The sequence below is a fragment of the Gobio gobio genome (genome assembly GCF_949357685.1).
Source record: "Gobio gobio genome assembly, chromosome: 8".
NCBI classification, from domain to species: domain Eukaryota; kingdom Metazoa; phylum Chordata; class Actinopteri; order Cypriniformes; family Gobionidae; genus Gobio; species Gobio gobio.
Genome location: NC_137114.1, coordinates 48,921,498 through 48,934,858, shown reverse-complemented (window position 1 = coordinate 48,934,858; position 13,361 = coordinate 48,921,498).

The following is a 13,361-nucleotide window of genomic DNA, read 5'->3' as shown; positions in this document are numbered from 1 at the left end:
TTTTTTGTTTTTATTGCAATACTCTTTTTGAATTTTACTTAAAAGACTTGGAAAAACCTTACTTAAAACTTTACTTAAAAAAAAACCTTGTACACATTCCTAGTGTATAGTATAATATAAAATAAATATATATAAAGATTTACAGTGGCAGCTCAGAGCAGTACAGCATGAAAGTGTATGAATAAATGTAAAATTAAAGAGAGAGTTCACTCAAAAATGAAAATTTAGCTTTGGGGCGAGTAGGAGGGACCTGGTTTAAAAAAAAAAATAATAGATCCGATAAAGAATGTATATACTGTACAGTGAAACGCGTCTCATTTTGTCATAAACGAAATATCGCATCATTATCGTGAGACTTACGATATAATATCGGGCAACGTGATATCGCGATAACGATATTAAATCGATATATTGTGCACCCCTACTTATAAGTAAACAATCCCCCACGTGGGGTGCGTTCTTGTGATTGGCTAAAACAAGGGAGATATCTGATTGGTTGCTGATCATTCCCTGTTTAAAAAAAGGCATTCGTGTGTTGAGCCAAGTCAGGGGAGTCAAGGAGCCAAGATGCAGTGAAGTTCACAGACCGCAAGCAGTTTGTAAATCAAGATATATTTGTGTGTGCATCAGAAACACATTTCTGAATCTTGCCCTGTGCATTTGTGAATCTTGAGTGCATTTGTAAATGTTCTTTGCATTTATGAATTGTGTATGTATTTATGAATTTTGTGTGCATTTATGAATTTTGTATGCATTTGTGAATCTTCTGTGCTTTTTAAATTTGGTGTGTGCATTTGTGAATTTTGTGTGCATTTGTGTATCCTGTGTGTGTATTTATGAATCATGTGTGTACATGTATGAATACTGTGTGCATATGTGAATGTAGTGTGTGCATTTATCTTTATTGAGACTCTTCTAGCTCCATAATAATTAACAGGTTAAGTAGAATATGATGAATATAACGGCTAATATAGTGCATATATTTAGTGAAAGAGTTGATTTACGTTCACAGATGATCGCGTTCACGCGCGCCGCTGCTTGAACTGTGATGTGATCAGTGATGCCACATTAGAGAGCGTCAAAACGGCATTTATTGTTTGAATTTCGTGATACATGTTGATCGATGTTGGTGTGGGAACTCGGATTGAAGTGTGTTCCGCGCTTAAAACATGCCCACGGTTAAAGATTGCATTCGGAAACCGTTCGGTTTCACAGTGAATTCTGGTCCTCTTCTCATCGAGAACATGAGCTGTTGAACTGAACAGCTCTCGCTGTCAGTGCTTGTGCATCGAGCAGACGTGGGTGTTTCTCAGATATACTGAAATACGTCCACACCGCAGACATGATGCTTCAGACAAGCACGTGCAGGTCGCGGTTTCTGTTTGCATCATCACAACATTTTGGCCGTGTTGTTTCGGTGATAAAAGTCTTTCGGCCAAAAATTTTCGGCCGAAAATTTTCGGTGGCCGAATATTCGGTACATCCCTAATAGAAATGGCTCATTCTAAGGTAATAAAAACATAGGTCATTATGTAAGGTATTTTTACACCACTGAAAACAGTTATGTATATTGCATGTCTGTCAATAGATCCTCATAAATATTACAAAGTGTAATATTACACCTTTAAGACGTCTGCTTTAATGACAGTCAAATTACTGTGGTTAAGTGGTTTAAGACACTTTTTTTAAAGCAAATAATGGTGAAGTTATGGCATTAATGAATTCATAAATAAAAATGCAATATACAAATGCAGCTGTTGTGATAGAAAGATCACTAACACATCAATAGTTCATGCGTTCATGACCTCAAGGCTAGATTACTGTAATGCTCTACTGGGTGGTTGCCCTGCTCGGTTAATAAATAAACTGCAGCAGGTCCAAAACAAAGCAGCTCGAGTTCTTACTAGAACCAGGAAGTATGACCATATTAGCCCGGTTCTGTCAACACTGCACTGGCTCCCTGTTAAACATCGCATACATTTTAAAACCTTGCTTACTACTTAAAAAGCGCTAAATGGTTTAGCTCCCCAATACTTGAGCGATTTCAAGTTAATCAAAATCAACTGCAGACGGTTGATGGAACAGTCTTCCTAGCATTGTTCGGGAAATAGACACACTGTCAGTTTGAATTTAGTCTAAAAACACATCTCTTTACTATGGCATACGCATAAAACATTTAACATTTATATTATTCAAATCAATTAAATGATTGTTAGGCTGCACTAACTAGGTCAGCCGGAACCGGGAACACTTCCCATAACACCAGGGGCCTGTTTCAGAAAGGAGGTTCAACCAACTCTGAGTTTAAACCTGAACTCTGAGTTGACTTACTCTGAGATGGGAAACTCTGAGTTTTGGGTTTCAGAACAGCTGAATTGAGGTAGTTCAATCAACTCTGAGTAGACTGACTCTGAGTTAAGCTCATGCATTCCAACTATGAAAAGCCACGATCAATGGAGCTCCGAAATTACGATTCACCATGGCAACAGCACCCAACAAAAAGACGTTTGCATACTTCCGGGTCAATACACAAGTTTAATTCTTAATTATTTTAATTAAGTTTAATTTTCATGGTATCCAAAAGGCAAACAAAGAATGTGGCAGCAGCTAAAAAAAAAAAAAAAAAAAAACATAATTCAATCAGGAAAAGCTTTAAGCATAAAATGTTCATGGGTGTAGGTTTAATGACTTTACAAACATTTGACATATTAAATAAATATCATTCAGTGTCCAATGTGCAGCAGCTTTTCCCACATAGACCCTTTTCACAGACTGTGATGACGTGTTTTAATGGTCATCAATATCGTAAATCCTGCAATGTTTTTTTTATTTATTTTTTATGTATGTACATTTATAACACTAATACATTGTATTATATTACTTTTGCATCAAATTACAAAAATCAAGTTACCGCTGCTGTGAGAGTGTTTCTAATACAGCGTCTATGGGAGTGATAGTTAAAATTAACATTTTTCTCTCTTTTCACTGCAGTTATCAATCTCACTTTAATTTTTCCATCTTTTTGAAAGTTGTGAAATCACTATTGTGGAGTTTTTCTTTTGCTATTTGAGCAAATGGAGACACAAAAATATATATTTAATGTATTCTCTCATTCACCGCTATAAGAGTTAACCCAACTATGACGACTTCAGCTTCGGAAACCCAGAAATGTGAAAAGGGTCTATGCTCGTTTCACATAATGAAATGTTCTCTGATCCCACCTGTTACATTTATTAATCAGGGTAATGACATTATTGACTTCTACTCAGGCCAGCCAAACTCCAGCACCACTGACAGATGAAAAGGAGATGGAGGAAGAATATTAACACCCAACAGGAAAAAGAATAAAGTATTTGTAGGAAATAAAGATGACTATAAAAATGTAAATAAATGTATTTAACAGCTGTGGTGGTGGTTATGCCATATATCTCGTACTACCATCTGGCAGCATCCTTCCATTCCATACAGTAATCCGTTTTCAGAAAGTGTGATGATGGGTATATGAGTGTCATAAATGTGTCCAACCACTGGAAATCCTAAAGGAAATTCTAATTATTAGGTTACTTCTAGAGGATTATCAAGTGAACGTCAGGATCTTGTATAAAACATGCCATTTTTGTCACTTTGACAGTGTCCTCATGTGCTTTTCTTACTTTGTATTTTTGTCAAGTGGCAGAAAATTTAATTTGTTTTAAGTAAACTTTGCTTACTTTAGATTTAGATTAAATGTATAATTTTTTTTTATATTTATACTTGAAATATGACCAAAATACTCAGTAAGAAAAGCATTTGTGGCATTTGAATGAATGAATAAAGTATTTAAACACTGCTGGTGCTTTAAAAAGGGGGAGGAGAACGAAAGAAACTCTGGGTTTACCAAAGAAAACCTGCCTCTGACCAGGTTAGGTTCACAGAGTAAGTTACCCTGGTAACTGACTCTGAGTATAAGTTACCTCTCTTTCAGAAACTGGCTTGGCTTACCCTGCTTTCTCGGGTTTGACATACCTCCCATTCTGAAACAGAAAACCCAGAGTTTCCCTTATTTCAGGGTTAACCTACTCAGAGTTTTCACTTAACCTCCTTTCTGAAACGGGCCCCAGATGTACACGTTACATCATAAAAAGAATGGCATCTACGCTAATGTTAGTCTCTCTGTTTATCCCGAGGTTTACTGCAGTCAGCCGGATCCGGGCCGTATCCAGATCAGATGGTGGACCTGCACCCAGACATGACCAACGCATCCCTGAAGTGTCAATTAGACTCCCCCTGAAATTGCTTCATCAACACGGCATCCTCAATAATCCCCTCCCCGGCGTGATTATTCAGATTTTTTAGAATATTCCTATCTAAAAAATTGCCTTATCCATGCGACATCCCAATATAGCGTCTCTGGCGTGATGAGTCCGATATTTTGAATATTCCTATCTAATAACTGCCTCATCGACACGACATCCTCAATAAACCCGTCTCTGCCGTGATGAGTCCGATATTTAGAATATTCCTATCTAATAATTGCCTCATCGACACGGCATGATGGCCAGAGGAGAACTGGCACCCTAACTGGTTTATTTTTCTCCATTATGCCACCTAGTGTTTTGGTTCCTTGCCACTGTCGCCTTTGCTATTTGCTTCAATATTTTGAATATTTCAAATAAATATTCAAATAAATTTTGAATTAAATTACTGATCTGCCTGCATTGTCACTATATGATAATTGAAATGAGCTGGACATCATCACCGTTTTCTCCAGAGCGGCTGTACAGCCGAATCTAATTCTGTTGCATTATTTTCCTGTTTAACACTGTGAAGCTGCTGAAACATCTGCATTGTAAAAAGTGCTATATAAATAAAGGTGACTCGACCAGACATCAACACTGAGAAAAGAGTAAATTTTGTGTAAAAAAATTAGACACTCGGACATCAACACTCATCATACAATCCTCAACAATGGTGACAAGAAAAGTAAAAAGCACACACAAAATAAAAGCAGAAAATAGTTAGACAATTCAGCTGCAATTTAATTTATTCAATGCATGCTGGGAGCCATGAATGAGTTTTGTACTATGCTGACACCCAGCATGCATTACAGCATGTAGCATGCCACCTTTGTTGAGTTTCATATCGTTAGCCTCATAGCATAATTGCCTAAGTCATTTGTTGGCCCAATTGAGATATCTGCCTAACTTTACTGTGAAAAAATACCTAAAAATGTTTTTTTTCTTGTTTACCAAAAACTTTGAAATATGACTTAGGCAATTATGCTATGAGGCTAACGATATGCTGATTACTGATGTCTGTGAGCAGAAGGTTGCTGGTTCGATCCCAGCGGTCACCACCAGTGTGTCCTTGAGCAAGGCACTTTACTACATGTTGCTCATGGGGGATTGTCCCTGTAATAAGGCTTTGGATAAAAGCGTCTGCCAAATGCATAAATGTAAATGTAAATAACTATGTCACAACACCGTTGGATATCACTCTGTAGTATCACGTGGTCATAAAAACAATATTTAAATGCATTAAAGAGACAAATGCTTCTGATCCGTGATTACCCTTCATATGTGATCAGTGAATCTGAATATTTCATATGATGCCCCCATAAAATACAGGCAACATCACCTGGGAGGTATTCCAGAGAGCAGGTTATGTGAAATAACTGGGTATGTTTAAGAGTAAGTAAGTGGATAACCTCAACGTTCAGTTACAAAAACAGGTAACTTTCAGGGTATGCAAGTAGCCATAGCAACTCACTCTCTGAACATAACCTGCTCCAGAGCAGGATCTAGTTCCAGGATTAGTTTGCTTAAGAGGTATTCATCTGCATACATGCCCTATTGATGAAGTTACAGTGAATGTGACAGATTGCACACAATATTATATATTAAATCACAGGTTACGGTTATATAATTCCATCACACTTTCTCTCGTTCTTTTTCTCTCAGTCTCCTTCTCTTACCCCGTCTCTTCCCCTCCTCATAGGGTCAACTGACATTTAGCCTATATTTTATTAAGCATTTTCTTAGATAAGTTAATTGACTGAAGGCTACGAACGCTAGGTAAATACGTTTAATAAATTAATTTACAATATGTACACGCACACATTCATTATTCTATGCCTAATCTGGTTGAAATTATTTAACAACATTTATTATATACACCACGGAAAAAAATACAGAGGTCCTGTGACCTCATAGCTGACTACGACCACGATTACAGTCGTGTAGGCAGCCTAGTTTACCTCAACACTTCACTCTACATGGTCAGTATTCAGTCTGGTTCAGCTAGTTTCGCCACAGTGTCTTTACTGTCCACATGATGTTGCGCTTGTATTAAATTCAAATTGATAAAGCGACTGCCTGGCACTCGTTATCACCTCAATAGAGCGGCGAAGGCACCGAACGAGTTTGTTAGCACTGTGCGTGAGATTATGGATCTATTCATTCATTCATTTATCTGAGGTGCCGCAACACAGTTCTGGACCTTTCCGGCCCACTTTAACCCCTGTATATGTGGTTTAAACAACCAGATGCATTCACACTCTAAACACCAGAGCCAGTCATGACGGCCGCGGTAGCATGGGCTCGTGTCGTTTCCACCACTGCAGCACATCTCAGTTTCTTTTAAATTAATTAATGTCTATATTTACATAATCTATTTTTGTATTTGCAATCTAGTCATGGCCAATACAGCCTGTTCGTAGCACTTGATTTTTTTTGTTTTGTTCAAATCTATTACACGATTAAAACTGATCTAAAAAAATGTGCGACTCTAAAATGTCACATTGGTCCCAGTGCCAGTGGATGGGCGATATCTTATCATTTGCGATATACCATTAAAAATTCTCCCTTGGATAAGAATTTGTCTTCCCGCGATAATAATGATAAAGCCTAGTTGATGGCGTATTTCTGTGTGCAACAGTCTGCGACCCTTTGGCAGCTCACGTGTAGAGCGAAAACAAGAATGGCGGAAGATGGGACGTGAAGCTGAGGAGGAGTTTACTGCTAAATGAGGAGCTACCTCTACAATACGGAATTGGTTTGGTTATAGAAAATCAGATGTGGAGCAAATGTGGAGCGTAATATGCAAAGTTTGCAAGAAAACGGTGGTTACAAAGGGTGGAAACATCCGATTTGTTCCACCATCTTAAACACAAACCTGAGTATGAAGAAAATGTGAAGATGCGCGAGGAGACAGAGACACTGACATCGTCAAGTAAGCCTAAAGTTAAGAAATTTCCTACTCAGACAAAAATTGCCAGCGCATTTGCAAATTGCATTCCTTATTATAGTTACATCGTGTAGGAAAATGAAAAGTTGCGATTTTCTAGACCGATATGGCTAGGAACTTAACTCTCTTTCCTGCGTAATAATCAAGGAACTTTGCTGCCCTACCATGGGTGCAGCGGCGCAATGATATTACACAGATCCGGAGATCGGCTGAATTAATTCATAAAAGTAAAACTCAACTGTTTAACTCTAGGGGAGTTGTAAAATGAGCCCATTTTCCAAAAGTGTTCTTTTAAGGTGTGAGCAGTTTGTTATAACTTTCACTACCCAAAATTCTCATGTCAGCCTCATTTCAACATTTTGTTTACAATTTAAGAGTATATCCGCGTTTACACTTTGATTGAAAATGATTTAATTTGTTTTTAATTTATGTTGTGTTTTGCACTATTTGCACTATTTAACCTAACTGAAGGCATAGTTGGGATTGTTACTTTTTGTTACAATGTTTTGCACTACCTTAAAGGCCTGTACACACCGGGACGAATATCGCGCGCGCTTATCGCCAGCGGTTTTCGTGACGTTTTTCGGCGCGTCTTGAGTGTTCACACCCAAGCGATTTTCACTGGCGCTGCGCCGAGTGAACGCGCACATTCAGTAGATGCGCTCCCGGTACACAAGATGGTGCTACGGCACTTTAAGCCTCTGACACTCGCTTGTCACACAGAAGGAGAAGAGAGACAGTATTTACGTGCTTGCCAAAACCATAGATATATTATGTATATGGACAAAACCATTCACACACTTTTTGCTAACTGGCAAGCAGCATAAGCAGTTCATCTTCTTCTTTGTCTACTTACTACTTCTTCGTCGTATCAATGGGTGCTCGGCAAGAGCGTTTTGTGCTTGAGCGCCACCAAGTCGTGTTTTACTGTCACTTCAGCAGCTCCAGGCACGTGAACAAAAGCGCCGATCTCATTGGTCGGCCAGTTTTTTACCCGACGCGTCAAAATAAAAAAACGAACCCGAGGCGTTTTTTTAAAAATGACGCTTTTACGCCTGGCGTTTTGCGCGTCGGTTTGAACCAAGCCTGTAGTGCTCTTGTCAGAAACTGAAGCTTCCGAGCCTCGATCGCCCCCTGGTGGCCGGTCCCAGTACAGCTCCTAAACCCCGCCTCTCCATGTATTTGAATGGACGCGAGACACACTAAACAATTCAATTACACTTTCCTAAAGATGGTTTCTGTCATTTTAGGCAGTTTTTATTACGATGATTTCATTTCAAGTGTTCGTTTTTTAAATAAGTTAAGTTTTAGTGAGTTATGTGATGCTATAAAAACGGGGGGTGTGACGTCATGATTGACAGCTGAGGTTGACGGCTTCTCTGAGTGTTTTCACTGAGGAACTAACAGACTTTTTTCGGGATTTTGGGGAGGAGATTGGAGCTTTAGCTTTAATTTCTACATTTCTATAACTGTTTATTTCACACCAACATAATGAATTGTTATGCATCTGTGAGAGTGTGGGCGGGCTTTTGATAATCGCGCCTCTACTTCCTGTTCTCTACTGCGCAACTCCGGTCCCGAGATCGCTACTGCGCAGACTCGGTCCCAAGATGTCAGCGCCGTGAGCGGGCCTACGAAAGCTTCAACTATGGTCAGCGGAAGTCAATGAAGTCGCGTCGTCCATATTTTTTTACGGTCTATGGTGTGAACACTCACATTGGCGCCCATTGTTTAGTCCCGAGGCGTTAAACGTCGGCAATAAACGCGTGCGAAAATCGACCCGGTGTTAACAGGCCTTTAGTCTTTGTTCCATGAGAGTGTAATAACTTACACTACCTAATTGGTAGCATGTTCCACATACATTTTTACATTTACAATGAACTTTCTATTTGTTACTTTATCAGGTTTCAACAAGTTTTGTTGTTTTCGGAAAGAATCTGTATTTGATAAATGTGATAACTAAAGACTCTGAGATATGAAGGATGCAATAGGGCTCGGGCGCTGCGTTGCATTCTGGGACGTGGCGGCCATGTTGATGGCCTCGCGAATGTAAACATACAGCAAATCGAACGAGGAGAAGCAGAGTTGGGAGAAAGAAAAACTATGTTAAAATCCCGAAAAGGATGTGGAATTTACCGGGATACGTTAAATAGGGAAGCCAGGGACCGGTATATGGACAAAATTGGAACTATTAACGGTTTGGATTCATATGAAATTTGCAGTTCATAAATGGATGGGTTCAGGAGCTGCAGACCATGAAGCCTATGTAACGTTAACCTTTTACCTTGAAGCATTCTGCACTGTTCTGTGTTCTCGGGTTGCACTACTTGCAAATAAACACTGAAAAATATCTGATTGTGTGACACTTCTTGCTTTTGCACATTATACGGTTATTGCGATTGTGTGACACTTCTTGCTTTTGCACATTATATTGATTTAAGTATATTTATTTTGAAGATTGTGGGTATGGATGCAACAGACACTTATGGCTGTATTTAATGCACATTTATTTTATTTCAACGCTAGGGCTCATGTTTGTCAGAGCACAACATACATGGGTCATTCCTGGGATTCGGTAATATTTCAGTCCCCTAGATTTTTGAAAGTGGTGGTTCACCAAAATTAAATGTTAAAAGCTTTTCACAATACTTTGGTATGTCCTTTATAATGAATACAAATAATTATTGCATTTAAATAATTTTTATCATTAAAAAAAATCTTATTTATGTCTTACAGCAAGCATTTTGTCATGTCCCTGAGGTTCTTCGCTGAATTTGTACTTGGAAAATAATTAATAAAATATGCACAGTGTCTATAATTTTCAGCAATAATGCAAGTATTTATTTGTGTTCTTTGCTTTTGAAAAGAAAAAAATTAAAAAAATGCAAGATATTTGATAAAAAACAACTTATAAAGTTACGTCCCTCAGTCTGAACTCAACCCCGTCACGCCAACCATTCTCCGCCCATAATAATTTAGACTCCACCCATATGTGACATCATTCACAGGAAGTTGCATCATTCCGCTCTCTTTAACAGCATGGTGCAGAAGAAGGTGAGTGATATCACTCTTTTTATTCATTTTTTTAGGTGTTTTATAGCCAGGGAGGGTACTGTCAAGCTTAACAACTCAACCCCATCACATATATTTAAGATGGAAAATGATGACTTTTCAAAATTGTATTTTAATCCATAAAAATCTAAAATATACTTATTTAATTGGCTGCCATGTGGCCCACTCTTCTACACCACATTGAGAGCAGTGGCCATTTTGAGCAAAAAAACTCAACCCCATCACACTCAACCCCGTCACATTTGTCATTGTTTCGGGGTTGTAAACTTTGTGACAGGGTTGAGTTATTCACTTAATTTAATCAATTATTTCAATTTAAAAATGTAATTTCAATAAATATATTATTACCAAAATCATAACTCATATTTTTGTTATAGATAAAATATTTGATGTAATGTTTCCACTTAAACTTCAACGGGCATCCTAGTCAGAAATGGCACCCACATCAACAGCAGACAGGCAAAGGCAGTTTCGTGCACGCAGAGATGACCCTGACCCAGAAAAAAGCTGGGGCTGGATGCCATGGTGCAGACGTGGCCGAGGCTGCGTCTGTACGCTTTCCCCCGATCGCTCTCCTGTATAGGGTCCGTCAACAAGGGGTCAGCCTGCTCTTGGTGGCACCTCGTTGGCCGACTCGAGTTTGGTTTTCGGACATCATAGCTCTGCTGGCGGGTCCCCCGTGGCAGGTCCCTCTCAGGAGGGATCTTCTATCTCAGGCGGGGGGCACGATATTTCACCCCCGGCCAGATATTTGGAACCTGTGTGTCTGGCCCCTGATACCTAGAGGCCGGCCTGTCGGCAGATGTGATTGAGACCTTGCTCAGCTCCAGGTATCCGTCTGCAAGGAGACTTAAATGGAATGTTTTCTGCGTTTGGTGTAGAGAGCGTGAGGTGGACCCAGTTAAATGCCCGGTGGCTTCAGTGCTGGAGTTCCTCCAAAATCGCTTCTTTGCGGGTCTAACCCCGTCCACACTCAAGGTGTACGTTGCTGCCATTGGGGCTTTCCACACTCCTGTGAGTGATGGGCCTTTGGGTAGGCACCATCTGGTTGTACGGTTCCTCTGTGGGGCTCGGAGGATGAGGCCTGCGGCTCGTTCTGGCGGTGGTACTTGAAGGTTCGGCTGAGGCCCCCTTTGAGCCACTGGAGTCAGCTGAGGCAAAGAACCAGACCCTTAAGGTGGCCTTTATCCTGGCTATCACTTCTCTGAGGAGAGTGGGGGACCTCCAGGCCTTGGCGTTGACGCTGACTTGCCTGGAGTTTGCCCCTGGCGGAGTTAAGGCCATCTTGCATCCTAAGCCGGGCTACGTGCCCAAGATGCCATTTAGTGTGGCCAGGTCATTGGTTCTTCAGGCTTTCCATCCTCCACCTCATGTGACAGAGGAAGAAGGGAGACTTCACCTGCTCTGCCTGGTTAGAGCTCTTAAAATATATTTGGAGATGTCTGCGCAGTGGAGGAAATCAGAACAGCTGTTAGTGAGCTTTGGTTCACCCAAGAAAGGGCTGCCTGCTTCGACTCAGACAATCAGTAACTGGATTGTCCAGGCTATAGCCACGGCTTATCAGGTGCGCAATTTGCCTTCACCGATGGCCGTGAGAGCTCATTCCACCAGGGACATGGCCTCCTCAGTGGCCCTCCTTTCTGGAGTCCCGATGCAGGAGATCTGCGAGGCGGCTGGGTGGGCCACCTCGCACACTTTCATTAGATTTTACAGCTTGCATCTCCCTGCGACGCCCGGCGCTAGGATGCTCCAGTCCTAGTTGTGCCTGGTCTCCAGCTTCACACTAGGGCAGGCGTGACCCTCGGTGTGGCCTAGTGGGTACTCGTTCCCCGAATTCGTCGTTCCGACGCAGTGCGAGTTCCCTCGAAAGGGAACGGCTCGGGTTATGTCTATAACCCTTGTTCCCTGAGTCTCGTCGCCACACTTCGTCACGCCTGGAGCGCATGCTTCATCGCGATAACTGACATTACTATGCGCCGGCCCCCCTTATGTAGCTTCCGGGTATGCCGTCACATACTACGTCATGACGCAACATCAATCAGGATTGGAATAGTTTCATTCATACTTCAGACACGCTATTGCTAAGGGAGCGCAGTGCTCATTCCCTTTCTCAGGGAACAAGGGTTATAGTCATAACCCGAGCCGTTTTCTTTGTTTAAATTCTCACTGCAGTTCAGATAATAAAGTAAAAACTAAATATGACTGTCTTTATTACATGGTTGCCTAAAATTAAATAGTGTTTTGTTTGAGTCTCAAAGAGGGATTTTCGTATTAAACACATACAAATTAAAAGTAGGCCAGTGTGTCCTTTCAACCCTGTTACAGTATTCAACCCCATCACAGCATTCTCAACCCTGTCACATTAATATTTTTGGAAAATAAAATAAGGAAGACAATTAAAAATTAAAGCATTTCTTGCTGATTACCACCCGACATGTTAAGGGCTAACACAGTAAAATTGTGGTTTTAGTGAAACATCTAAATTAATTTTTTCTTACTAAAATAAAGAGACCACGGACAAACAATTTGGTTATTTGTAACTTCCATCACATACAAATGTGAAAATGATCATAAATGTTACATTTGAAGTCATTGAATTGGTATGAGGGACACATGAGCAGTAGGTAGATGATGATTTTATAACAAGTTTTGTGTAAAATCCTGTTTAAACTAATTCAATTTTGTCCGTTACGGGGTTGAGAATAAAATGTGTACACATCTGAAAAAAACTCAAAATAATAAAAAGTCTTTAATGCCTGAGATGGGAAAATATGATTTTTTGAAGGTTTGATATGTGCCTAATAATGTGGGGTATTTAGAAATTTAATCATATGTAGTTCAAAAATTAAAAAAGTACAAGTTAAAATATTACCGAATCCCAGGAATGACCCACATACACAATCTTATAGAGGAATGTCATGTCTTCGTCCTTGCTTGGCAACACCATGTGAATCGGTACTTTATCTGACAAAATAGTGTACTTGTTGCGGACGGTTACAATCACCCTTTCCACGTGAATTCGGAGGTGGGCATTTTTTCTTGTGCTCCCCACATCTCTTGCATCA